This window comes from Oryx dammah, unplaced genomic scaffold (genome assembly GCF_014754425.2).
Source record: "Oryx dammah isolate SB20612 unplaced genomic scaffold, SCBI_Odam_1.1 HiC_scaffold_25, whole genome shotgun sequence".
Lineage (NCBI taxonomy): Eukaryota > Metazoa > Chordata > Mammalia > Artiodactyla > Bovidae > Oryx > Oryx dammah.
This window is the reverse complement of record NW_024070209.1, coordinates 54,650,906-54,677,731: the sequence shown is the minus strand read 5'-3', so window position 1 is coordinate 54,677,731 and position 26,826 is coordinate 54,650,906. Positions and strand designations below refer to the sequence as shown.

General features: G+C 40.8%; 1 protein-coding gene and 1 long non-coding RNA gene across 3 annotated transcripts in view; both read left to right on the top strand.

Moving 5' to 3' along the window:
• LOC120851300 (catenin alpha-2) overlaps window positions 1-26,826 on the top strand; it is a 1,370,085-nt gene that overhangs the window by 711,151 nt on the left and 632,108 nt on the right. The window lies entirely within an intron of this gene.
• On the top strand, window positions 13,203-14,631 carry LOC120851302. Its single transcript, XR_005718280.1, has 2 exons — window positions 13,203-13,877; window positions 13,915-14,631. It is a non-coding gene; the product is annotated as an uncharacterized LOC120851302 (long non-coding RNA).

Genomic DNA, 26,826 nt, shown 5'->3' with positions numbered 1-26,826 from the left:
GTTCTTTCATACTTTCCTGTGTATTTCTTTTTCCTGTTTGGTGGATGCCTGTGTATCTTTCCTTGAGATGAAGTCCAAACATTAAGATGCCTGTGAAACCTTCTCCATTTTCCCCAGGCAGATTTGAGAGATGGTACTCTCTTCATTCATTTTCTGCCTCTCTCTCTCTCTCTCCCATTCTCTAGGCAACTTTACATGCCCCTCCCCACATAACCTTTACCATGTTGATTTGTAACCTTCAATTCCTTTGCTGTTCCTAATAAGACTGTAAATGTTTTCAGTATAAGAATTGTTTACATCTCCACTGTTCAATTATCTTGAAATAGAGTAGATGCTCAAAAGCAGTTACTAAATGCAGAAAAAAAAAAAAACTAATGCTATTTAAGGATCTCTGGCAGACTGGTTAAAAACTTTTTTGGTGGAATGTACCTTTGGGCACCATTCATGTGGATATCTACTCTAGTTAAAGCTACAGCTGATGAGCAATATTTGTCTTGAAATCATTGTAGGAGTAAGAAGCCAGAATGCTGATACCCCTGGAAATTTTTGAAACTCCCTAAAGAAAGATGCAAACTATTAATTAGATACATATCATGACAATATGTATTTTACAGGATTAATAAACCTGAACATTTATCCAGCCTGTTTTATTCTTGTGTCTCTTGAGCTTCAGCATAGAATTTATATTTATAACACCTGCTGTTTTCATCCCAGGATAACAGACTGTTTAGCATTTTATCACTTTCAAAGTATAGGAATTCACACTTTACCCAGTCCTGGTTGTTTGATATGGATCTCTTCCAAGGGTTCTTCAGAGATCATCCTGGAGCCTAGGCTAAACTACCAAGGCTGTGAGCTATCAAACTAGTATGTAAACGGCAAGTAAAATAAAGAGTTATTAGGACTATTGAAATGGAAAACAATAATGAAATGTTCGGGTTGGGAGAGGGATGGGGAGCGAGCGAGAAGGAGGAAGGGAAAGAAAAAAGGAAAAATGAAACAAAACTAACTTTCTTTCTTTTTTATTTTATTTATTCTTTTCTGAAGGAGGGATTAGTGGTCTGCTGGTTGAATTTTAGTTCCCTGACTAGGGGTGCTGAGTCCTAACCACTGGATTACCAGGGAATTCCCTATAATTTTCTTAAAATGCAAAATTTTCCTTGCCACAGTCCTTCAAGCAGAGCCTTCATCTAAATTGACATGCGCTCACTGTCTCCTGCAATAAGATGTGAAGGCTCAGTTATCATATGTTCATGTGCCTGGCAGTCATCTGGGGACTGGTTTAAAGTGACGGGTTCTTGAAGTCATTACTTCAAAGAGCTGTCTGTACTTGCATGTTCATTGCAACATTGGTCGAAGTAGCCAAGACATGGAAACAAGGTAGGTGTTCACCTAGGGAAGGACACATGTAGAAAATATGAAATGAGAGTGGAATACTCTCTATAAAGAAGAAAATTATGTCATTTGTGACAGCATGGGTAAATTTGGAGCGAATTATGCTGAGATAAGCTAGACAGAGAAAGATGAATGAATATCACCATATTCATCACCATATCACATTTTTTTTGTTCTCATATACATTTATTATATTTTTTATTTTACTTTACAATTCTGTATTGGTTTTGCCATACATTGACATATCACTTTAAGTGTGGAAGAAAACAGAAAGTCAAACTCAGGAAGCGAGTAAAGTTGGGTTGCCAGGAAGTGGGGATGGGGATAGGAGAAATTGATAAGTGGGTGTAAGCTTTCAGTTGTATGACGGCAACATAAAAGAAAGAAAGGAAATAAAACAAAGTAAAGAAAATGAAACACAAGCAAAATAAAATAAAATGATAGATTTCTAGCCGTCACTTCAATTTCTCTGGGATGCTAGTTAGTTTTTCAGGAGGTGATACTAGGAACTTTAAAAAAAAAATCTCTTCTAAGTCCTTATTGAGGTTGTTACAATATTATTTCTATTTTTACATTTGTTTTTTGGCCCTGAGGCATGTAGGATCTAATTCCCTGACCAGGGATCGAACCCCCACTCCCTACATTGGAAAGCAAAGTCTTAACCATTGAACCACCAGGGAAGTCCCAGGAAGTTGTGTGTTTTTTTTTTTTTTTGACACAGCCCAGATGATTCTGTTAGAGGTGGTCTAATAAACATACCACATTTTGAAAAACCCTATAGCATCATCTCTTATCATTCCTGTACTAACTTTTTTCTGCTAAAACAGTGGTCAGGTATTAGTGTACTGTTTGTTGCAGATTGACAGTTTGGTTGGGCCTCAGCTGGATGCTTCTTTCACCAGTGTTGTCTGGACCCGTAAACCTCCAGTCGGCTGGTGGCTCAGCTGGAGCAGGATGGTCAAAGTTGGCTTATGCACGTGACTAGTGTTCAGCAGGCTGTCAGTCAAAGGTGTCTTCTGTCTCCTCCCTGCAGTCTCTGCAGCTTGGGCTTCTTCACAGAGTGCTCTCAAGATTTCCAAAAGCAAGAGAGGGCAAGTCGTAATGTGCAAGCAGGTGCCAAGCCTCTGCTCATATAGCATTTTTGAATAGCTCATTGGCCAAAGAAAGTCATGTGTCCAAATCTAGGTCTGAGGGAAAACAAAGTAAATCCCACTTTTTGGTGAAAAGCATAGCAAAGTCACATTGCAAGGGATGGGAAGAATTACCAGGGCCATTTTGCCAACAGTCTTCAATGCTTAATATCTCAATAAATTGATATGTTAAAAAGTGGCTGATGAAGTGAAGTTTATGAAGGATTTGCACTCTTGAAATATAAACTAATGAAAATGCAAATTTATCTTCCAAATAAAAGCCCTTCCACTGATTTTTTTTTTCTTTTTGAGTGGTATATTGGTGGATTTGTGTACAGTGTGATGGAAATTATCACAATTTTGGATAGACTCATGGACATTGGTAGACCTTTCTAAGGTAATCTGCCATGAATAACTTGGAAGGAAAAAAAATACCATAGTTCTAGAGATCTGTGGAAAATTAGGTAAGGAGGATAAATGATGGTCTTTGTTTCACTGCTTTGTAGGAGGAGTGGTAAAGATATAGTACCTTCCTGTCTAGATACCAATCTTGGCCTTGCCATTCTTGACTTTTTTACATTGGGAAAATAAATTTGTATTTCCATATCTCATAGTATTGTGATATTTAAATAAAATTATGTATGTCATAAGAGCTCACAGAGCATCAGCTATCACCATCATCATTATCATCATTCTAGAAAAAAAAATGTGGCCAATATCCCATAACTCTCTTTACCCAAGGAATGGACAGTTATCTGTAGAATCTACATTCAGATAATTCCTTGCCTCTTCCAAATTCCCCAAACAACCAGAAGATTGGCCAAAACCTTTTATTCCATGAGGACAGGAAAGAATAACTGCCCAATTCTCTTCCTACTCTCTAGCAGGACTCAGTGATTGAATTCTCCAAAGCTGCTGTGGTAGCCAGTCTCCAGAATGGTCCCCAATGATCCTTGACTCATAGTATCCATCACTTTGTCTAAAAATCTGCCAAATTTGAATAAGGCTTATCTGTGTAACCAAAAAAGTATCATGGAAGTGAAATGTAGCTTCTGATGCTAGATCATAAAAGGTGCTGCAGTTTCTACCTTATTGTCTTGGGTCAGACAGCTGCCGTCTTGGGGAAAGCCAGCTGCTGTGTCAAGAGGCTACTTAAGCAAACCTATGGACATTTCCTTGTGTCAGGAACCTGGGGTCTCTTGTCAACAGCAGGTGCAAACTTGCCAAGCAGGCGAGTGAGCCAGCTAGGAAGTGGGTATTCCAACTCCATCCAGCTTTGAGATGACTGCGTCCCCAGTGGACATCTTGACCATAACCTCATGAGGGACCTCAAGCTACAAGCTCTCAGCTGAGCAGGTCTCCAATTTCTGATCCCAGAAACCATGAGAGAGAATAACTGTCTGCTGTTGCTTCAAGTCTCATAAGTTGTGGGGCAATTTGTTATGTGAAGGTAGATAACTGATACAGCTGTTTTGATGTGGGGAGAGAGAGAAAGCACAGATGCACTGGCTAATGGGAAGAGAGAGAAAGGAGAAGTACTAGAGGCAGAGGCTGAGGATTACCAAAGGGCAACCTCACCATGTTGCTCATGGGCACAGTCCTGGAGGCATTTTCTGGAAGAGAAGCAACAGAATCGAGTGTGCCAAGTGCTTTGAAGTGCCTGGAGACCCTGCAGGGAATGGCACTGGGTAACCAGGAGGTCGTGCTTTTCCTCTTTATCATCTCTGCCATTAACTGGAGCGGAGCTCTTTGTGGGAAACATGCAAATTGCTTAAAATGGGGTTGAATTCCCTCCATCTCTCTTTGACTGGAAATATAATTGCAACTCTTTGCACATTGCTCTGATTTTTTTTTTTTTTAAATCCTGTCACGCTTTGTTGGCTCACTGCTTTTCATCTTACTGTTTATTAAAATAGCCTGAGTCCTCTTTGATGCTGAAAGCCCAAGTATGTGATTGGGAGCTATTGCCAAATTACAATTCATTTTTATTTGATACTAAGATTCTAGACTATTTATTTTTAAGTTCTTAAGTTTTTTTTTTTTTTCAACTTTGGAGTTGGGGACTGGGAGTAGGGAAGGGAGAAAAGTAGGAAACAATGAATGGTCAATGGGAAGTTTGTCTTAGCCTCAGGAATCTGGCAGTTATTGTCAAAGCATTCCCATGAACATTTCCAATGCTCTCCTATGAGACTTAGTCCCTATATCCTTGACTAGTGGCAGGAAGTAGAATGAGCCATGAGCCATGATCCATGCATGAAGAACTATGTTATATATTCTTACTAGAGTGATTGATGATTTAACCACAGTATTGTTTAATTCTTTAGGGTGTTGGGTGAGCTGATTCTAATTTGCTTTAATTGATTTTGCAATGAAATTGAGATGGGCACTCTAGTCTTCCTAACAAGGTAATTTTGCTTTTAAGTCTATGCTGCAAACAGTGGGATGATGCCTAGGCAGAGATCCTCCCTGAATGGTTTCCAAAAATAGCCTATATAGGGGGATTGCAATTGAAAAGTGTATTAGTTTCCTTTGTGTCTTGACAAATTACCATTCCCTTGGCTTCTTAAAAGAATAGAAATGTAATCTTTCTCAGTTCTGAAGTTCAGAAGTACAGAATCAGTTTGATGATGCTGACGTTAAGGTATGGGTGGACTTGCACTCTGACTGAATGCTCTAGGGGAAAGTCCATCCATTCCTTGTTTTCTCTAGCTCTGGGGGTTGCTGGTATTGACCATATCATTCCCATCTCTGTCCCCACGGTCACATTCTCTTCTCTTCTCTGTCCCTTACTCTGTGTCAGTTTCCCTTTATCTTCCTCATAGAGATGCCTGTGGTAGCATTTATAGCCAATTGTATAATCCAGAATAAGCTCACTATTTCACAATGCTTACCTTAATCATATTTTCAGAGACTTCTTTGTCAAATAAGGTAACATGTGCAGGTTCCAAAGATTATAGTCTGATAGCTTTAGAGCCATGCCTGAGCCTTCTGGCTTCCCTGATGGCTCAAATGGTAAAGAATCTACCCTCAATGCAGGAGACCCAGGTTCAGTCCCTGAGTCAGGAAGATCCCCTGGAGAAGGGAATGGAAACCCACAACCCACTCTCCAGGCAAGTCTTGCCTGGAGAATTCCACACTCTAGAGGAGCCTGGCAGACGACAGTCCATGAGGTCGCAGAGAGTAGGACACCACTGAGCAACTACACTCTTCTAAGCCTTCTACAAGAAGCCTTACATGCCTGGATGGGAGGGGAGATTGGGGGAGAATAGATACATGTATATGTATGACTGAGTCCCTTCACCTGAAATGTCATAATATTGTTAATCGGCTATACTCCAATACAAAGTAAATGTGTTTTTTTTTCTTTTAAATAAAAGAAGCCTTACGTCTTTTCATCCTAATCCAGACCTCTCTATCCCACTTCTGTTTTTCTCTGTCCCACTTCCATTTGACTCTATCTTACTTCCAGTTGTTAGTATACCACAGAAAGGAGAAATGGCTCCTCTCTTCTTTGAAAAAACTATAGGACAAATACATGAGATGGAAGAACTCTAGCAAATGAGGAAGAGATGGCAAATAAAGTCTTGCCCAAACACACCACCTCCCTAGTTTATGCTGTTTACTGTAGAATCTGGCTCTGTTGAATGCCTTCCTTTGAAAGCCTCTCTCAGTTTTTACTTTGCAACATAGATTTGGTTACCCATTCAAAATTGCCATCTCACATGTTGCAATCAAGGCCTTGTCTGTCATCTTTGTCCACTACAAAGTGTTATTAACCCTAGAGTGAGTTCTCTGCTCCATGCCCACTGTGGTGTCCTGCCATGGTGTGTGGACCTGAGATAAAAGCCACTCAGTGTTACGGTTGGAGGGTAATAGACTTCTCTCACCCAGACTGCTAAGTCATTATAGGCCCTTTCACTCAATAAATCTGTCTTGGGTCCTACCTTGCACTTAGTGGGGGAAGGGAGAGTGGGAGTGAGAGGAGGGCTGGTTCTTTACTAAAATGCTGGTATGCACTACTTGGTGATAGAAACCTGGGCAGTGGTAGGGGGTGGCTGTTTGAAATGATTGTGCACTTGGTCTCTAAGGCAGCAATACACGTGATCTCTGATCCAGAGAAGATACAGAGGATTCTTGGATTTGAGGAAAACTTGCCCATGCAAATAATGAAGTTAGGCAAAACTTGAACCTGATGTCTTAATCGTTTCCTAGTCTAACTCCATCTGCCTCTTAGCCTACTTTTCATTCCTCCCACTGTCTTTTCCAGTTAAACTGGGCTACTCAAAATTCCCCAGGTTTCTCCTATCTGTAGCTTTGCAGAAACCACATTGCTCCTCTAAAATGTCACCCTACCCTCTCTCCTCTTCGCCTGGCCCTCCCCCACATCATGCCCTTCCGGGAGTCTCAGCTCTGCTCTGATTCTCTCCCTAGGCACTGGAGCTCTGGATGCTCACGCTTCCTCATAATTTCTGTCAAATCTAAGCTTTGAAAAGTTCCTTCTTGGGTACCTTGCAGCTCTGGATTGCTTATATTTTTAATGTGTTTTCTCTCTTGGACAAGAATGTTTGGCTTTAAGATTGTGTGTCTCATTCTCCTATCTCCTCTCTCTTCAAAAACCAGAATGCTTATTGTAAACAAGTAAAAAGATGCCCATTTCCCTCTTTGAAAGCTGGCAGAGCCATGCACTAAGGTGATGCTGTCAAGAACTCACCCTTCTCTTTTCTCCCATTCTAATCAAGTGAAGTGAAAGACATTCAGTTGTGTCCAGCTCTTTGAGACTCCCTGAACGGTAGCCCCCAGGCTCCTCTATCCTTGGGATTCTTTAGGCAAGAATACTGGAGTGGGTAGCCATTCCCTTCTCCAGGGGATCTTCCTGACCCAGGGATCTAACCTGGGTCTCCTGCATTGCAGGCAGATTCTTTACTGTCTGAACCAACAGGGAAGCCTACAATGCTGCCCTGACCACTTCCAACTAAAACTGCCTGTGGTCACTGAGTTATTGTGGGTGAGTGAAGGGAAAAGAGGAGAGTGCAGAGAACCTATGAGAAAATAGGAAGGGTAAAGGGCCAGTGAACAACCAGAGATGGTGGTGGTGGGGTCTCTGCAAAAAACTACCAAGAACTTCATTGCTTGATATTCAAATGGGTATTATTATAAAATAGCCTCTATGCATGAGTGCTCACTCAGGCGTGTCCAATTCTTTGTGACCCCATGCACTATATAGCCCACCAGCTATTCTTTCAAGGAATTTTTCAGGCAAGAATACTGGAATGGGCTACCATTTTCTACTCCAAAACATCCTCCAGCTCAGCACCAAACCTCTATTTAAGTCTATTTCACACGTGTCACATATGACTGTGTCAGTATGTGGAAGATAAAGGAAAGAGACTGATTTTCATGTTTGAATCAGTTAAAGTGAACTTGTGACTGTGACTTTAACTTCCCTGATATTTCAGTTGGTAAAGAATCCGCCTGCAATGCAGTAGACTCCAGTTCAATTCCTGGGTCGGGAAGATCCCCTGGAGAAGGGATAGGCTACCCCCTCCAATATTCTTGAGCTTCCCTTGTGGCTTAGCTGGTAACGAATCCGCCTGCAATGTGGGAGACCTGGGTTTGATCTCTGGGTTGGGAAGATCCCCTGGAGCAGGGAAAGGCTACCCACGCCAGTATTCTGGTCTGGTGAATTCCGTCGACTATATAGTCCATGGGGACGCAAAGAGTTGGACACAGCTGAGCAACTTTCACTTTCACTTATGACTATGAGGCTTCCTACTAAAATACAAATGAAATAGTAAGCACTGAAAATATCTAGATAAGTGTAGGTTGGTGCTGGGAGTTTGTAACCTGTCTTCTGTGGATCTCATGGGAATAGGAGACCTACGGTGATGAAGAAATAGAGGAAAACAATAGAATGGGAAAGACTAGAGATCTCTTCAAGAAAATTAGAGATACAAAGGGAACATTTCATGCAAAGATAGGCAAAATAAAGGACAGAAATGGTATGGACCTAACAGAAGCGGAAGGTATTAAGAAGAGGTGTCAAGAATACACAGAAGAACTGTACAAAAAAGATCTTAATGACCCAGATAACTATGATAGTGTGATCACTCACCTAGAGCCAGACATCCTGGAATGTGAAATCAAGAGGGCCTTAGGAAGCATCACTGCGAACAAAGTTAGTAGAGGCGATGGAATTCTAGTTGAGCTATTTCAAATCCTAAAAGGTGATGCTGTGAAAGTGCTGCAGTCAATATGCCAGGAAATTTGGAAAACTCAGCATTGGCCACAGGACTGGAAAAGGTCAGTTTTCATTGCAATCCCAAGGAAAGGCAATGCCAAAGAATGCTCAAATGACCACACAATTGCACTCATCTCACACACTAGCAAAATAATCTCAAAATTCTCCAATCCAGGCTTCAACAATACATGAACCATGAACTTCCAGATGTTTAAGCTGGATTTGGAAAAGGCAGAGGAACCAGAGATCAAATTGCCGACATCTGTTGGAACATCGAAAAAGCAAGAGAGTTCCAGAAAAAACATCTACTTCTGCTTTATTGACTATGCCAAAGCCTTTGACTGTGTGGATCACATCAAACTGTGGAAAATTGTTAAAGAGCTGGGAATACCAGACCACCTGTCCTGCCGCCTGAGAAATCTGTATGCAGGTCAAGAAGCAATGGTTAGAAATGGACATGGAACAGCAGACTCGTTCCAAATCAGGAAATGAGTATCATCAAGGCTGTATATATTGTCACCCTGCTTATTTAAATTCTATGCAGAGTACGTCATGTAAAATGCCAGGCTGGATGAATCACAGCTGGAATCAAGGTTGCTGGGAGAAATATTAGTAACCTCAGATATGCAGATGACACCACACTTATGGTAGAAATTGAAGAACAACTAAACGGTCTCTTGATGAAAGTGAAAGAGGAGAGTGAAAAAGTTGGCTTCAAACTCAACATTCAGAAAACTAAGATCATGGCATCTGGTCCCATCACTTCATGGCAAATAGATGGGGAAACAATGGAAACAGTGAGAGATCTTATTTTGGGGGGCTCCAGAATCACTGCAGATGTGATTGCAGTCATGAAATTAAAAGATGCTTGCTCCTTGGAAGAAAAGCTATGACCAACCGAGACAGCATATTAAAAAGCAGAGACCATCTAATCGAAGCTATGGTTTTTCCAGTGGTCATGTATGGATGTCATAGTTGAACTATAAAGAAAACTGAGCTCTGAAGTACTGATGCTTTTGAATTCTGGTGTTGGAAAAGACTCTTGACAGTCCCTGGACTGCAAGGCGATCCAACCAGTCCATCCTAATGGAAATCAGTCCTGAATATCCTTTGGAAGGACTGCTGTGAAGCTCCAATACTTTGGCCATCTGATGTGAAAAACTGACTCACTGCAAAAGACCCTGATGTTGGGAAAGATTGAAGGCAGGAGGAAGAGGGGATGACAGTGGATGAGATGGTTGGATGGCATCACCCACTCTATGGACATGAGTTTGAGTAAGCTCCAAGAGTTGGTGATGGACAGGGAGGCCTGGCGTGCTGCAGTCCATGGGGTTGCAAAGAGTCTTCGGACATGACAGCAACTGAACTGAACTGAACTGAAGGTGACTCTGGAGGGTCCAAGAGATGAAAATAGAGGCTAGAAAAAGAGATGACCACCAGGTGGCAGTAGCACACGCTGTATTGGGCACTTAGAGGAACGGTTGGCCTGGGGAAGTCCCTCCCAGCAAGTGTCTGGGGCAGCAACTCAGGAGAGGAGGAGAGTGAGGGAATTCCTGGGGAAAGAGGAATCAGAAGAGAGTTTCCTAGTATGGTGAAGTGACGCAACAGCCTGAGAGAGTCTGGGTCAGCAGGCAGCAGTGGCTTGGGTTCTTTGTGATGGTGGTTTTTCTTATCTATGGCTAGTTGAGTATTCTCAGGATTCTTCCCACTGTATGACCATTCATGTAATAGATGTTGCTTATGTCTAAAAAGGAAACAAAACTGAGGTCTATCCACTCGTCTATGGCAGACAGTTTACAAGACACATCTCTATGGTTTTTTTCCAAAGCATTTTGTAAATTTTATTTTTTATTGAAATATAGTTGCTTTACAAAATTGTGTTAATTTCATGTGTATAGGACAGTGATTTAATGTTATTGTAGGTTATGTTTTATTGTAGGTTACTGCAAGATAAGTTTGCTGTGTTACACAGTAAATCCTTGTTGATCTATTTTATATATAAAATATATATTTGCTAATTCTATATTCCTCCCCCTTCTATCTTCCTTTTGGTAACCATAAGTTTGTTTCCTAGGTCTATGAATCTGCCTATGTTTTGGATATACATTAATCTGTATTAACATTATTATTGTTATTATTTTTACATTTCACATATAAGTGATATTATAAAGTACTTGCCTGTGTCTGACATTTCATTAAGCATAATATTCTCTTGGTCTGTTCATGTTGCTGCAAATAGTAGTATTTGCATTTTGTGTGTGTTTGTCTGTGTCTGTGTGTATCACATCTTCTTAATCCAATCTTTAGCACTTGGGTTGCTTTCATGTCTTGGCTATTGTGAATAGTGCTGATATAAACATTGAGGTACATGTATCTTTTCATATTAGTATTTTTGCTATTTCTGGGTATATATTGGGGAATGGAATTTCTGGGTAATATAGTAGTTCTATTTTTTTTAAGAAAACTTTATATTGTTTTCCACAGTGATACTGCATTAATTTGCAATTCCCACCAACAGTGTTATGAAGGTTCCCCTTTCCCCCACATTCTCTCCAATATTTGTTATTTATAAACTTTTTGATGATAGCCATTCTGACTGGTGTGAGTTGATACCTCATTGTGGTTTTGATTTGCATTTCAATAAAAGTTAGCAATGTTGAACATCTTCTGATGTGCATGTTAGTCATTGTTTGCCTTCTTTGGAAAATGTTTGTTTGGGTCTTCTACCCATCTTGATTGAATTATTTTTTATATTGAGTTGTATGAGCTGTTTGTGTAGTTTGGATATCAATCCTTTGTTATTCACATCATTTGCAATTTGTTGTTGTTTTTCAATTGCTAAGTTTTCAGTGCCCAACTCTTTGTTACTCCATGGACTGCAGCATGACAGGTTCCTCTGTCCTTGACTCTCTCCCAGAGTTTGCTCAAATTCATATCCATTGAGTCAGTGATACTATCTAGCCATTTCATCCTCTGCCACCCACTTCTCCTTTTGCCTTAAATTTTTCCCAGCATCAAAATCTTTTCCAGTGAGTCAGTTCTTCGCATCAGATGGCCAAAGTATTGGAGCTTGGTTGGTTGGTTGTATGTTGGTGTAGCATGGTGGCTTTTGATATGTTCACAGTCTTAACTCAGAGCATAGTAGTCAAAGGCAAAAGTTCTGGCAATTGGACCTCATTCTGATTTGGACTTCCCAACTTCCTATTTTATTTTTTTACAATTTACTTTACTCTTGTATCTAATTTTCTTCTATTGCAAAATGAGGAATATCAACCTCCTAGAGTTGTGTAAGGATTAAGGGACATGCCACATATAACTTGCTTAGCAAAGTATATAGCACATGCTGTTATTGTTGTTCAGTCTCTCAGTCATGTCCCACTCTTTACAGTCCCATGGACTGCAGCATGCCAGGCCTCTCTATCCCTCACCATCTCCCAAAGTTTGCCAAAGTTCATGTCCATTGCATCAGTGATGCCATCCAGCCATCTCATCCTCTGACATCCCCTTTTCCTTCTGCCCTCAATCTTTCCCAACATCAGGGACTTTATCAATGAGTTTACTGTTTGTATTGGATAGTATTTGGTTGTACCAGATGATCAAAATACCAGAGTTTCAGCTTCAGCATCAGTCCTTCCAAAGAGTATTCAGGGTTGATTTCCATTAAGATTGACTGGTTTGATCTCCAAGGGACTTCTGGGAGTCTTCTCCAACACCACAGTTTGAAGGCATCAATTCTCTGGCATTCTGCCTTCTTTACAACAGAACAGTAGAGCACATCAGTCAGTTCAGGGGCTCAGTTGTGTCTGACTCTGCAACCTCACGGACTGCAGCATGCCATGATGGCCAGCATGCCTGTCCATTACCAACTCCCGGAGCTTGCTTAAACTCATGTCCATCGACTCAGTGATGCCATCCAACCATCTCATCCTCTGTCTCCTCTTGCCTTCAATCTTTCCTCGCACCAGGATCTTTTCCAATGAGTTAGTTCTTCGAATCAGGTGGCCCAAGTATTGCAGTTTCAGCTTCAACATCAGTCCTTCCAATGGATATTCAGGACTGATTTCCTTTACGATGGACTAGTTAGATCTCCTTGCAGTCCAAGGGACTGTCAAGAGGCTTTTCCAACACCATAGTTCAAAAGCATCAATTCTTCAGCACTCAGCTTTCTTTATAGTCCAACTCTTACATCCATACATGACTACTGGAAGAACCATAGCTTTGACTAGTATAGCACATAGCTCTCAAAAATTAACCAATATAAAAATCAGTTCAGTTCAGTTCAGTCGCTCAGTCGTGTCTGACTCTTTGTGACCCCGTGAATCATAGTATGCCAGGCCTCCCTGTCCATCACCAACCCCCGGAGTTCACTCAGACTCACGTTCATCAAGTCAGTGATGTCATCCAGCCATCTCATCCTCTGTCGTCCCCTTCTCCTGCCCACAATCCCTCCCAGCATCAAAGTCTTTTCCAATGAGTCAACACTTCGCATAGTACGTATAAGTTGTTTTCTGCTAAATCCACCTGTATATTAGACCAGCACTCTCTATATGCTTCATTGATCATGCAGTGTATATTCATCATCAGTTCTGTACATTACATGGCCAGAGACCCATGGGGAAAGGAGCACTAGGGTGGTTAAAGAGTTAGCTTTCCATTAAATTATCATTTACTTAAAGACAATAAGAAATAGATACAAGCATTTCTCTGTGTCCTTACTGTGTTTGGGTCCCTAATAAGAAATCATCAAGCCCTCATTTAAAATGGTCTCAATGCCACAAAGTACTTCCCATCCTTAAAAAGAAAATTCATAAGTAATTACTTAGGGCTTCTTTCTTGCTCAGTCCTATTCAAGACTAGGGAATGGAGGTGGGCTCCCAGGAAAGCAAGGTTTCCCTGCTCCTCATTTGATCCATGGACTTTTCAGTTTCAAACTGAATTCCAGTTCACATTTTTTTTTCCTTAATCATAGCATCTTGTTTACCAGATCCCACTTTGTTTGTCCCTCCCTCTCAATACTTCTGAGTTGGATCCTATTTATCCCAGCATTCTGCTAAAAAAAAATAAAAGAAAAGAAAGAGCCTTACAACCAACTGAACATCCTCTTCCTAAGGCAAGTATGCAGCTCCTCTAGGTTGCAGAATTCATAGGAAGGAAACAGAGAAATTTTCTTAGAAAGCTTGATAATGCTGAGAGTTGGAGAGGATTTGGAGTCTTTGCAGGACACTCGGTCCTGTGCAAAACATCCGTAAGAGATTTATAGCAATAAGACATTCAGTCCACACCAAAAGGTCCTTGATATTTAGTCCTGTCCAAAACCATTTGGCATGGAGCAAGTATGTTCATGGATATTTTGGATAGGACCAAATTTCAATTTGGCATGTCAAGATATTTCCTGGACCAGATGTCTTATGAATATTTTGGAAAAGATCAAATGTCTGCTAACCTATAGAACAACTGTAACTCTCACATGTTTCTACAAGGAATATAAAATGGTACAACCACCTTAGAAAAGAGTTTGGAAGGTTCTCTTTTAAACATTTATCTACCATACAAGCTAGCAATGACATTTCTTGAATTCCACTCAAATAGAATGAAAACTATATCTATACAAAGACTTATGCACTAATATTCTTAGCACTTTTGTTCATAATAGCTCCAAACCAGAAACAACCCATATGTTTATCAACTAATGTTAATGAGTGAACGAATTATGATATATTCATCAGTTGAAATACTACTCAAACCCAAAAAAGTACTGAGTCATACAGCTAAACAGATGAATCTCAATATTTTGCTTATCTAAACAAGCCAGCCTCAAAAGAATGCATACTGTATTATCTTATGTATATAAAATGTAAAAAAAAAAAATCCAAACTAACATACAGTTACTGAAAGTAAGATAGTAGTTGCCTGGCAGCTGGGAATGAAGGAAGTGCTAACTGAGATGAGGCACAAGGGAGCTTTTGGGGGTGATGTAAATGTTCTATATTCCGGTTGTGATGATAGTTACAAAGGCATGCACATTTTTCAGAACTTTTTGAGTATACACTTAAAATGGGTACAGTATATAATTTTCTAGCATAGTATATGTTTTATATTTTATAGTATGTAAAAAAATGTATCTATTGTACCTAAAATGATGATTTAAAAAATAAAAGATACAGAAAGATTTAAATTGTTACATCAAATTTATTCAGGTACATAACTGCATTGCTGATGAATCTATTAAATGTTTTGTTGTTGTTTAGTCAATAAGTCATGTACAACTCTTTGTGATCCCATGGACTGTAGTCCGCCAGGCTCCTTTGTCTGTGGGTTTTACCAGGCAAGAATACTCGAGTGGGTTGTCATGCCCTCTTTCAGGGAATCTTTCCGACCCAGGGATCCAACCCAGGTCTCCCGCATTGCAGGCAAATTCTTTACCATCTTAACCACCAGGGAAGTCCATTAAATGTTTCCTAAGCACATTTATTCATTTGCTCAATCAATTATTTATTCGACCATTCATTAAGCACTGACCGCATGCTACCACAAGTGCTGAGTATGTAGCCCAGAGATTAAAGGTAACTTTGTAGCCACAACCCATTTGCAGTTTTAACAATTAGACCAATGTAAAAATAGTTGCCATGGAAGAGTTTAGCTGGGAGAATCAGTGATAGTCCCTGGGATGAGGTGGTATTTGATCTGAGGCCTGGAAGGAAAAGAGGGTGTGGATTCTTTAGGCAGAGGGAGTACCATATGCAGAGCCCCGGCAAGGGTGGTTCTGAAGTGGAGATTGTAGATGTGAGAATAGTGACCAGTCAGGAGCAGAAAAGCAGGCATGGGTCCTGGACCATGTCAGGAAGGCCTTCAGGGAGTTGCCTATTTTCTGTTTGGAGTAAATGAAGCCCTTTAAGCAGAACAGTGGCATGCGTTCACTATGATGTAGGACAGTTGTGCTCTTCTCACTGTGCTGCATTGATTGAATGGGATCCAGAATTTGAGAAGAGAGACCAGTTAGGGAATTATTGAAGTATTCTAGTGCACGTGGCAGGAATGGCCTCTTCGCTCTTCATATGTGTAACAAATGTCTTCCAGCTCCACATGCTGTTGCCTTTCTATGTTGCTTAGTTTGTGTTTGTAGTCTGTGTTTAGTTTGGCCAAAGGTGCTTGGTGCTTACCCCTTTTCTCCAGGGCTTCCTGAAGCATGTCCTGTCTCAACCTCCTTTCCCTTTCATCTTTTCTGAAAAACAAACAAACAAACAAAAAAGGCTAAGGAGATGACATGGTTTTCTTTTAGGTATTTTATGAAATGTGATTCCTATTTGATTTCACCTTTGAAAGCAGTGCTGCCATGGATGATTTCTCCCATTGATGCAATGAAGCCAAGATTCTGTGTTGGCCTCAAAAGAGTATTTACAATAGAAAGTTTACAGACTCTCTCATTGATGAGTATTTACTGAGTGTCTGTTCTGTGTCCCAGCCTTTGTGAGGAGCTGGTGAGTTGGCTAGATAGCTTGATGGATGACCAACACCTCTCTCGGCCCCTACTCCTTACTTCTCACTGCAATCCCCACCCCCTTGTTCTCTATACAAAGGTCGTGTGGAGATACCTGGACATATAAAAGGCAGTCTCTACCCACAACTGACATAATTCTGAAGGGAAAGAAACTGGCTACAAGTTAAGGCAGAATTGGAAGCACAATTAAAAAAGATAGAGGAAGGTTGGTGCAGTATTTTAAGTGAAGGGGAACTCTCCCCCCATCCCCTCCAACAGTGTTTACACAGATGTGGCTGTTCCATGCACAGAAAAATTCCCCTAGAAATCACGTTAACACTAACTGTGAGTCAGAGACTCTGTTATGTGCTAGAAACACCAAGCTGAAGAATAGCAGCCCCCACCTCTGTTACCAAACCAAACTTGGGTCCACTTACTTGCACTCATTAAAGTCAATCTACAGACACTAGATTGTAGTGAAGGGAAGTGCAGCATTTACTGCAGGGCACCAAGCAAGGAAAACTGGGGTCTCGTGTTCAAAACACCCAAACTCCCCGATGGCTTTCAGAGAAGGGGCTTTAAGGGCAGTGTAAGGGAGGGGTTTGCCAGGTGCATGGTCAGCTCATGCACATTTCTCGGATTGGTTGGCATTAAGGTGAAGTTTCAAGCATCACCAGCCTCCTGGTTTCAACCAGTCTAGGGTCTATGTTCTTCCAGTCAGCAGTTTTCATCTGGTGGGTGTCTGCTTCCTGTGAAAGCAAACTAGGACGTGTGTCAGTCCTTTCTTCGTTCAGGGAACTGTGAGTTTGGTGATTCTGCTGTGTGACAGAGTTATGGTCTAAATTGTTACCAGTTCCCCAGCCCAACAGCTATTCTTTGTCTAATCGTTAACTCTTAAGTTATCCTTTGAGACTCAGGGGAGGCCTGGGAGACTAGAGCGAAAGCCTTTTACTTCAAACAACGGGGGCACAGGGGCTTGTACCGATACATATATATGCTATGTCACAGTAAGTTTAGGCAGTGCTAGCAGTAAAAAGCCCACTTGCCAATGCGAGAGACGTAAGAGACTTGGGTTTGATCCTTGGGTCAGGGATCTGACCACCAAATGGCAACTCACTCCAGTATTCTTGCCTAGAGAATGCCATGGACAGAGGAGCCCATTGGGCTACAGTCCATAGGGTCGTACAGAGTCGGACACTACTGAAGTGATTTAGCGAGTGAACGAGATGCTGTACCATATATCAATCCAAGCCCCTGTATCCCTGCCATTGAATGACTTTCAATCCCTCTTTTTATTTGTTGCTCCTGAGTCTTGAGGGGATCAGGTCCAGGAAAAGGAATAGAGTAAAGTTTTGGACAGGGAGGCTAATCATAAACTCAGCAGAGGAACTCAGGTTTAGGAGGATTCAGTTTCTCTTTCAGTATATCCTGGAGGCAGGTTAGTCTGTAAAATGAGGTCATCCTCTTAAATTTTTTATTATTGCTTTATTCCTTAAACTTTGAAAAGATTCCTCAACTCTGTGTAATCAGAGATTGATTGATTAGACTAGTGAATTTTTAAGAAATATTGATTTGTTTATTTTGGGGTATGCTGGGTCTTCGTAGCTGTGTGTGGGCCTTTCTCTAGTTGCGGCAAGTGGGGGCTACTCTCTAGTTGTGAAGAAAGGGCTTCTCTTTGCAGTGGCTTCTCTTATTTATTGCACCTCACAGGCTCTGGGGCTCGGGGCTTCAATAGTTGCAGCTTACGGGCTCTACAGCACGCTTAATAGTGCTGTGTGGGCTTAGCTGCCCTGTGCTCAGTCACTCAGTTGTGTCCAACTCTTTGCGACCCCATGGACTATAGCCTGCCAGGCTCCTCTGTCCATGGCATACTTCAGGCAAGAATACTGGAATGGGTTGCCATTACCTTCTCCTATGGAATTTTGGAATTTTCCCTGATCAGAGATTGAGCCTATGTCCCCTATATTGGCAGGCCAGATTCCCAACCCCTGGACAACCAGGGAAGTCCAAACCAGTGATTTTTAGAAGAGCCCTACATGTCACTGGGCCTTTGTAAATATAACATTCCAGGTAAACCTAAAGGTTCAGACATGGAGAACTTTAAAAAAAAAAAAAAAAGGCAAAGTTAGAGTACTTACCTACTTGACTTTAAAACTTACTTCGAAGTTGCAATAGTCAATGTATGATGTTGGTGAAAGAGAGACAAATAGATCAACAGAAGGTTATAGAGAACTGAGAAGACCCACATATATATGGTCAAATGATTTTTAACAGGAACATCAAAACAGTTCAACAGGGAAACAACCTTGACCCTTACCTTACTTAATCCATGTACAGAAATTGACTTGAAGTGAACTGTAACCCTAAACTTAAAAGATAAAAACTATGCAGTTAGTTTGTAGTTAGTTACTACTACAAATTTAGCAGTTAGTATTGAAGAAGAGCTTTGTGACATTAGAATAAGCAAAGTTTTTTAGAGATAAGTCAGAGAGCATGAACCAGAAAGGCTATTTGAAACTTCCCCCTTTGGAAAAATTTGTGTTGGGAACCCTCTAGATAAATTCTTTCATTTGGAGACCTGGTTCCTTGACTCACCTTCTTTTCCACCTGTTCAAACATACTAAAGTCACATGTGTGGCCCCAAGGAATCTTGTTTTAAAAGAAGAAAATTTCAACACTGAAGAGAAATCAGACACAAACCTCCATGAATCTCTGAAGTTTAATCTCTTGTATCTAGTATCAAGCTGTATTATAATGAAAATGTCTGAGATCAAGACACTGCAATTTAGTTGTTATATACACTGTCAGAGATAAACCACTCAGAGGCATGCACACACCCTATTACCAAAGAAGAAGGACACGCCTGCCAAGCTGCAGTTACACGGGACATATTTTATATGTAGAACCAGTTATAGAAACACTGTTAGAGGAAAGAAGCAATAAAAACAGTACATTAATATTTTAAAATGTTGGTTAAAAAAAAAAAAAGCGTGGCCGGGTGACGAGCAAATGCTTAAAGAACTTCCCTTTAATAAAAATGACATTCTCGGTTATATGACCCGCAGCAAATCGGCTTCAGCTGCGTTTTTATTTACCAATTTGTGTTTGGTGTTGTCACTAGGAGATGCTCCCCTATTCCACTTTATGGCAGCTTTTACATAAATTGCAAGCACGATTGGGATGTAAAACTGTCAATTCCCAGCAGCTCATAAACTAATGAATTTAAATTTTAATCGGGGGATTTTAAAACATGTGGGTCTGCTTTCATTATCTGATGGCGTGTATCTCCAATGGTAAGTAGCAATCTATAAACGCTGGGGATGGCTCCCTTCAGAAACTTGTGATAAGAAAATTCTCTCTCCTTTCTCCCTCCCTTTTACTTTCTCACTTTGTTCATTTCCTATAAAATATCAAACTCCAGTGAATTTCACCTTTGCAAGTGGCATGACATAAGTTGTTTTTAAAATTGATCTGAACCAGAGAGATTTTATTCCCTTCCATAAATCTCTTTCCTACTCCCCTTTATATCTTTACTGCCACTCAGGTCTTCCTCTGTTCTTCATCCAGATTATTACTCCCCTAAGACAGACAGACAGACAGACAGACACACACACACACACACATACATGCACACACATTTGCACATGCACACACTCACCTTTGAGAACCATCAACATAACCAGGTAACCTATATAGAAGCATTTTTACTAGCAAAGGAAATACACGGTAAGTTCCTATTTAAAAATCTGTTAGGTCCTTGCTAGATTTTAAATCAACCAGCCTTACTGACAATGGTTAAGGAGAAAAAATACAAAAAACACTAACCAGTCAAATACCATCAGTCTGATGGTCAGAAAAATGCATTGTCTCTTTTTTTCTCTGTCTGGCATTCAGTTCAGTTAGGTTCAGTTGCTTAGTTGTGTCCGACTCTTTGCAACACCATGGACCGCAGCATGCCAGGCTTCCCTGTCCATCACCAACTCCTGGAGCTTGCTCAAACTCATGTCCATCAAGTCAGTGATGCCATCCAACCATCTCATCCTCTGTTGTCCCCTTCTCCTCCTGCCTTCAATCTTTCCCAGCATCAGGTTCTTTTCTAATGAGACAGTTATCTTTTCTAATGAGACATTTCTTTCTTCTAATGAGGCATACTTCTAATGAGGTGGTCAAAAGTACTGCAGCTTCAGGTTCAGCATCAGTCCTTCCAATGAATATTCAGGACTGATTTCCTTTAAGATTGACTGGTTTGATCTCCTTGCATTCCAACAGACTCTCAAGAGTCTTCTCCAACACCACAGTTCAAAAACATCAATTCTTCGGTGTTCAGTTTTCTTTATAGTCCAATTTTCACATCCATACATGACCACTGGAAAAACCATAGCTTTGGCTATATGGACCTTTGTCAGCAAAATAATGTCTCTGCTTTTTTATATGCTGTCCAGGTTTGTCATAGCTTTTCTTCCAAGGAGCAAGCCTCTTTTAATTTCATGGCTGCAATCACCATCTGCAGTGACTTTGGAGCCCAAGAAAATGAAGTCTGTCACTGTTTCCACTGTTTCCCCATCTATTTGCCATGATGTGATGGGATTGGATGCCATGATCTTTGTTTTTTGAATGTTGAGTTTTAAGCCAGCTTTTTCACTCTCCTCTTTCACTTTCATCAAGAGACTCTTTAGTTCCTCCTCACTTTTTGCCATAGGGGTGGTATCATCTGCATATCTGAGGTTATTGATAGTTTACCCGGTAATCTTGATTCCAGCCTGTGCTTCATCCAGTTTGGCATTTCACATGGTGTATTTAGCATGTAAGTTAAATAAGTAGGTGATAATATACAGCCTTGATGTACTCCTTTCTCAATTTTGAAACAGTCCATTGTTCCCTGTCCAGTTCTAACTGTTGCTTCTTGACTGAATACTGATTTCTCAGGCACTACTTGCTTCTATCTAATCCTTCTGGAACAACCAAAGGATTTCAGAGAGACAGAAGAAACAAAATACACGAGGTTTTCATTTAGTGCAGTGTCTGGTTTTCTTTCTGGTTATATTGCTGTTTTGGTGTTTTGGGGATCTAGAACTAGGATTTAAGTGTGTTTCTCTTGAAGCTTTCAATGGATGGTTGGTTTGAAAATTTAGTTTAAGTATGAAACCAAATCAGGGCTTCCCTGGTGGTTCAGATGGTAAAGAATCTGCCTGCAGCACAGGAGACCTGGGTTCAATTCCTGGGTTGGGAAGATCCCCTGGGGTAGATTTCCAGCCCACTCCAATAGTCTTGTCTGGAGAATCCCATGGGTGATAGGGTCACCCATTTGGGGCTCTGAGTCACAGCTGTGTATAGAAGAGAGAGAGAATCAGTGGTGTTTCTGTAGTTAACTGTAGGGAGCAGGACTAGACAGAAGCTAGGGGTTGGAAATTCCAAGTTCTTTTGAACAGTTTGTCTGGAGGAACAAGCAAAGTCAGAGAAGCACAAAAGAAACAAAAGTCCTTGAATTTTCTCATTTTCATTAAGGATGCTCCTGAAAAGTCATTCTTGGGATTTCTGTCAGAATCACCAGCCTTGCCAGAATGTTCTATTTCCTTGCATGTATAATTCAATGTGATATTGTTAGAGCAATATCACATTGCTTCTCACTTCCTATGTTAGACTAGGTTTCTTTACCAAAATCTTCACTGTGTTTTTTTATTGTGGGTAAAAGGCAATATGTTTATGAATTTTTAATATTCCTGTCAAGATCTTACAAGAAGATATTACTTTGCGAGGTATATAGGGATGCTAGCAGTTGGGTGGAAAGTGGATCATAATCTCAAAATAGTAAATGCTAGCTCAGTGGCTTTCCCACAGAGAGGTAATGTATCTTGGTGAGACAAGAGAACATTTGTAGAAGAGGGTTTATTTGCAGCTTTCCACTTGTTCCCTTCTCCTGCACCAACCCAATCTCCTGGGCTCTCTTTAAATCATGTCTGTAAATACCTCCTCAAGTAGACCTGTGTTACCACAGGCAAGATGAAGCCCTCTGTCTTCGCCCTTAATCTATGGTCTGTAATGGGGTTTAGGAGCAAGCCAGAAGGGAATGGCAGGAAATACTGAGAGGTAGACATGGGGAAATGGGAGAAATAAAATCACAAAACCAGAAAGCACCTTTATGAAGCTCTCAGGTTTCACTTCTACCAATGGATTACCTTGGATATATGTGGAGAGGAGTCGCTCATGAAGAGGCATAGGGCTTCTTACTTGTGTCAGTTTTGCTCGATATTTTTATCCATAACTTAGATTAAAGAGAAAGGAAAAAAAAAGATGAGGTAGAGAAGGGGTGAGGTTGATTATATCTACATGAGGCGAAGAACTGGCAGAGAGAGGTAATGGAATGAGCGCCGAGTTCAAGAGTTTTAGATGGGCCATGTAGACCTACAATTAAACTTAAGAGGAAAAAGTAGCTCTTTATGTAGGTATTTTCAAATCACCTTTATATGCAGAGGTTTATGAATATCTGACTTGAAATCAATGTTTTTAAATCCTTCCCAGAGCTTTTAGTTTGTTGCATGTGATATAAACCAATAGTGCCATACTGCTATCTGAAAAAAACAATTTTCCAGAGTGCCCCGGTGGTCTACCGGTTAGGATTCAGCACTTCTACTGCCATGGCATGGGTTCAATTTCTCAGGGAACTGAAATCCCACAAGCTGCATGGTACAGGCAAAAGAAAATTTTAAAAGCAATGTTTACTTGATAAATGAATGTGACCCAGATGTCACACAGACTCTGGCATTAGTGAACACTCAAAAGCACCTTTCCAACAAATGAATGAATGAATTTAAAGAAAGATAAGTGTTTCCTGGTTTTCCAAAAGTAGGACCCACACATTTAGAAGGACAGAGTTCCTTCTCTCTACAGGGGAGACCTAGGTTTGGGCTTCCCTGGTGACTCAGATGGTAAAGAATCCACCTGCATTCAGGAGACCTGGCTTCAGTCCCTGGGTCAGGAAAATACCCTGGAGAAGGAAATAGTTGCCCACTCCAGTATTCTTGCCCTGGAAGTCCCATGGACAGAAGAGCCTGGTAGACAGCAGTCCACTGGGTCACAAAAAGTTGGACCTGACTGAGCAACTAACACACACAAGTTTGTTCTAAATAATCCAAAAGCACACAGACACACATGTTTCTATTTGTGCTGATCTGAACATTTTTAGGAAGTGAAATGCTCAGGAGTAATAAACAGGCTAATGAGATGGTAACATCAGGGTCATTAAAAACCCAATTAACTTGATCCAGACATTTGGTTGCACACTTGATTCTAGACATTCCCTTGTGATATGTGAAATCGTAAGTTGGGAGGTAGTGGCCCAGTGTGGGAGAACGGAATATGAATTAGGAACGCAGTCACTGAGCTTTGGGTCTGTCTTTACCTCTGAGTAGCATCAAGACCCTGGACAAGTCGTCTGACCTTCTCATGCATGTCACTAACCTAGCTTTCAGCCAACTTAGGTTATTAAGTTTCTTCATCTGTAGATAAAGGCTTAGAATTTGTGGCTTGGGCTGACGTTGCCCTGCAAACCTCACGGAAGAAGCCAAGTGAAAGTACTGGATAAATTGCAAAGTGTTTATAAAAACAAGAAACCTTATGGTAACATTTTCCAGATGGTCTCAAGGAACTGATTTGGTGTGTGACATAAACACACTACTTACTGGGAGGCCAGGATTACCAGCGTTTCTATCAGAGAATTTACAGAATAAATGCCGTGACTCAAATGTACTTTCAGGTGAAGCTTTGAGGATTACTAGCCAAGCAGCTATTACGAAGCAGTCAGACCCACTGGCCCGTGCCCTAATCCTATTATAAGGCCGGCCAGACATCACTTACTTTGCTACGTCAACCTTCATTTGGCTGATACCAACAACTGTTAGGCCAATTGTGAACGGCACTCTGAACATTGGGGAGAACATTTTTCACTGTGATTCAGCAACCACAGTCCTGCAGACTCCCTTCAGGTTGTAGACAGTTCTGTGACATGGTTTACTCCATGTGTCCTGAAGTGAGTGTGGAAATGATAAAACTGAAAACTGAACTGATACGATACAGATACTGTGTGTTTCTCATGGGGCACAGAACATGAGTGAGCTACATGCATCAAGCTGAATAGCTTGTACAGGTAGAAATGGCAGGAGGCATATATAATAAATGACTATTTCCTAAAGGAAATCAACCCTGAATAATCACGGAAAAGACTGATGGTGAAGCTGAAGTTCCAATACTTTGGCCACCTGATGCAAATAACTGACTCATTGTAAAAGACTCTGATGGTGGGAAAGATTGAGGGCAGGAGGAAAAGGGGATGAGAGAAGTTGAGATGCTTGGATGGCTTCACCAACTGAATGGACATGAGTTTGAGCAAACTCAGAGAGATAGTGAAGGACAGGGAAGCCATGTTTGCTGCAGTCCTTGGGGTTGCAAAGAGTCAGACACAACTTTGTGACTGAACAACAACAATAATGATTGCTTCCAATAAAAAATCCAATTTCAGGCTGGATTCAAGGAAATACTAATCTAATCAGCAAGTGTAGCGGCATCATAGACCGTAACCAGCTGGGAAGATTTTCATAAGTTCCCAGTGGATGTCCCTGTGGAGGCAGGTTTGAGGATATCCATTCTTCCTTCTGATTGGAAGTAGCCTCCCTGGTGTAGTAGGTTCCCCAGCCCATGTGGGTGTCTCTCTCTGGAGTGACCAGGATTGGCAGCTTCAGAGAATGGAGGTGCTTCCACATAGCACTTTGCAAATGGTAACATGCCTGTGAGTCACCTGGGCATGTTATTAGATTGCTAATTTTTTCAGCAGGTTTAGGCTGAGGCCTGATATCTACATTTGTAACAAGCTCCAAGGTCATGTCCACATCTGACCTTTGCGACCCCATGGACTGTACAGTCCATGGAATTCTCCAGGCCAGAGTACTGGAGTGGGTAGCCTTTCTCTTCTCCAGGGATCTTCCCAACCAAGGGATTGAACCCAGGTCTCCCACATTGCAGGTGGATTCTTTACCAGCTGAGCCACAAGAGAAGCCCAAGAATACTGGAATGGGTAGCCTTTCCCTTCTCCAGAGGATCTTCCTGACCCAGGAATTAAACCAGGGTCTCCTGCATTGCAGATGGATTCTTTACCAACTGAGCTATGAGGAAAGCTGCAAAGTCTCCATATTTTCAGTCCTGGCATAGAAACATGAGGTGCATTCTCTTTCTTTCTTTCTCCATAGCCATTTTTGTACAACTGAAAATAATTAAAAGAGTTTTAGGAAAGAAAGAATATGAGTGGGCTGAAGAAAGCATTAATCACTCCAGACCCTACTAATCACCCAATTCTTTGGAGTATTGAGCTCCCCTTCTTATTTCTGGAAATTCTTTGTTTAATGGCTGTAACTCTGCTATTATAGCAGCATAAAGACTTTGAAATCTTAGGATGTACCACCGAGTTCAGAAAAGCTCACTCTTTAGGATGTCATCCTCTTAATACCACTTTTTAAGAGGAGAAGTATAATTCCTGTTAAAGCTAAAGTTGATGTGTATCATGATAATAATGCTTGTCATTTGCTGAGAGCTTGCTATATACTGTGTTTTATTGAAATCACCTGATTTAATTCCTATATTAATCCTACAATAAAGATACTGTAATTTGCCATTGCTTGTGGAAAAGAAACTTAAACTTCATGCCAAAAGCCCAGGCTCTGAATCATGTTGGTAACCTCCCTCTTGGTGATGGTCAGACTACTTTTTAACATATGCATGTTTTGCTTCTTATTGGTTATTTGCACAAGGACAGAGTAAGGGAGCAACATATGTTTGTGCAATTAATGAAAGTAGAAATATTAATTTAACAAGTCTGTACTGTATCTTTCTTAGTCTATTTTGTCTGTTATAACAAAATATCTTAAACTAGGTATCTTATAACCAATACGAAGTTACTGCTTACTATTCTTGTAACTTGGAAGTCCATGACCATGGCCCCACTGTGGTTGGGTAAGGGCCATTTTTCTGGCTCATATCCAGAATCTTCTTGCTTTATCCTCACATGGTGGAAGGGGCTAGGGAGTTCTGTGGGGTCTGTTTTGTTAGATCCATAAGACTTCTACCCTCATGACTTAAATACTTCCCCAACAGCCCTGCCTTCTAATACTTCTACTTTTGTGGTTTAGGATATCAACATATGAGTGCTGGAGAGACACGGATATTCAGACCATGGCAATATCTTTTAATGTCAGCTACTGTACTTAGATTAAGTACAATACAGTTTTTGTTTTGTTTGATTTTAAGAAAAGGCCATAGCTAGGAGAGTGGATACTGAAAGTTCTCATCCTAAGGAAAAAAAATGTAATTACATGGAGATGGATGTTAACTGGACTTATTGCAGTTATTAATTTGCCCAGTATATTATTTTGTATTATTTATGCAAATATCAAATCATGATGTTTTACACCTAAAACTAATTGAATATTATGTCAATTATGTTGTTTAGTTGCTAAGTCATGTCCAACTTTTTGCAACCCCCGTGGACTGTAGCCCTCCAGACTCCTCTGTCCATGAAATTTTCCAGGCATGAATACTGG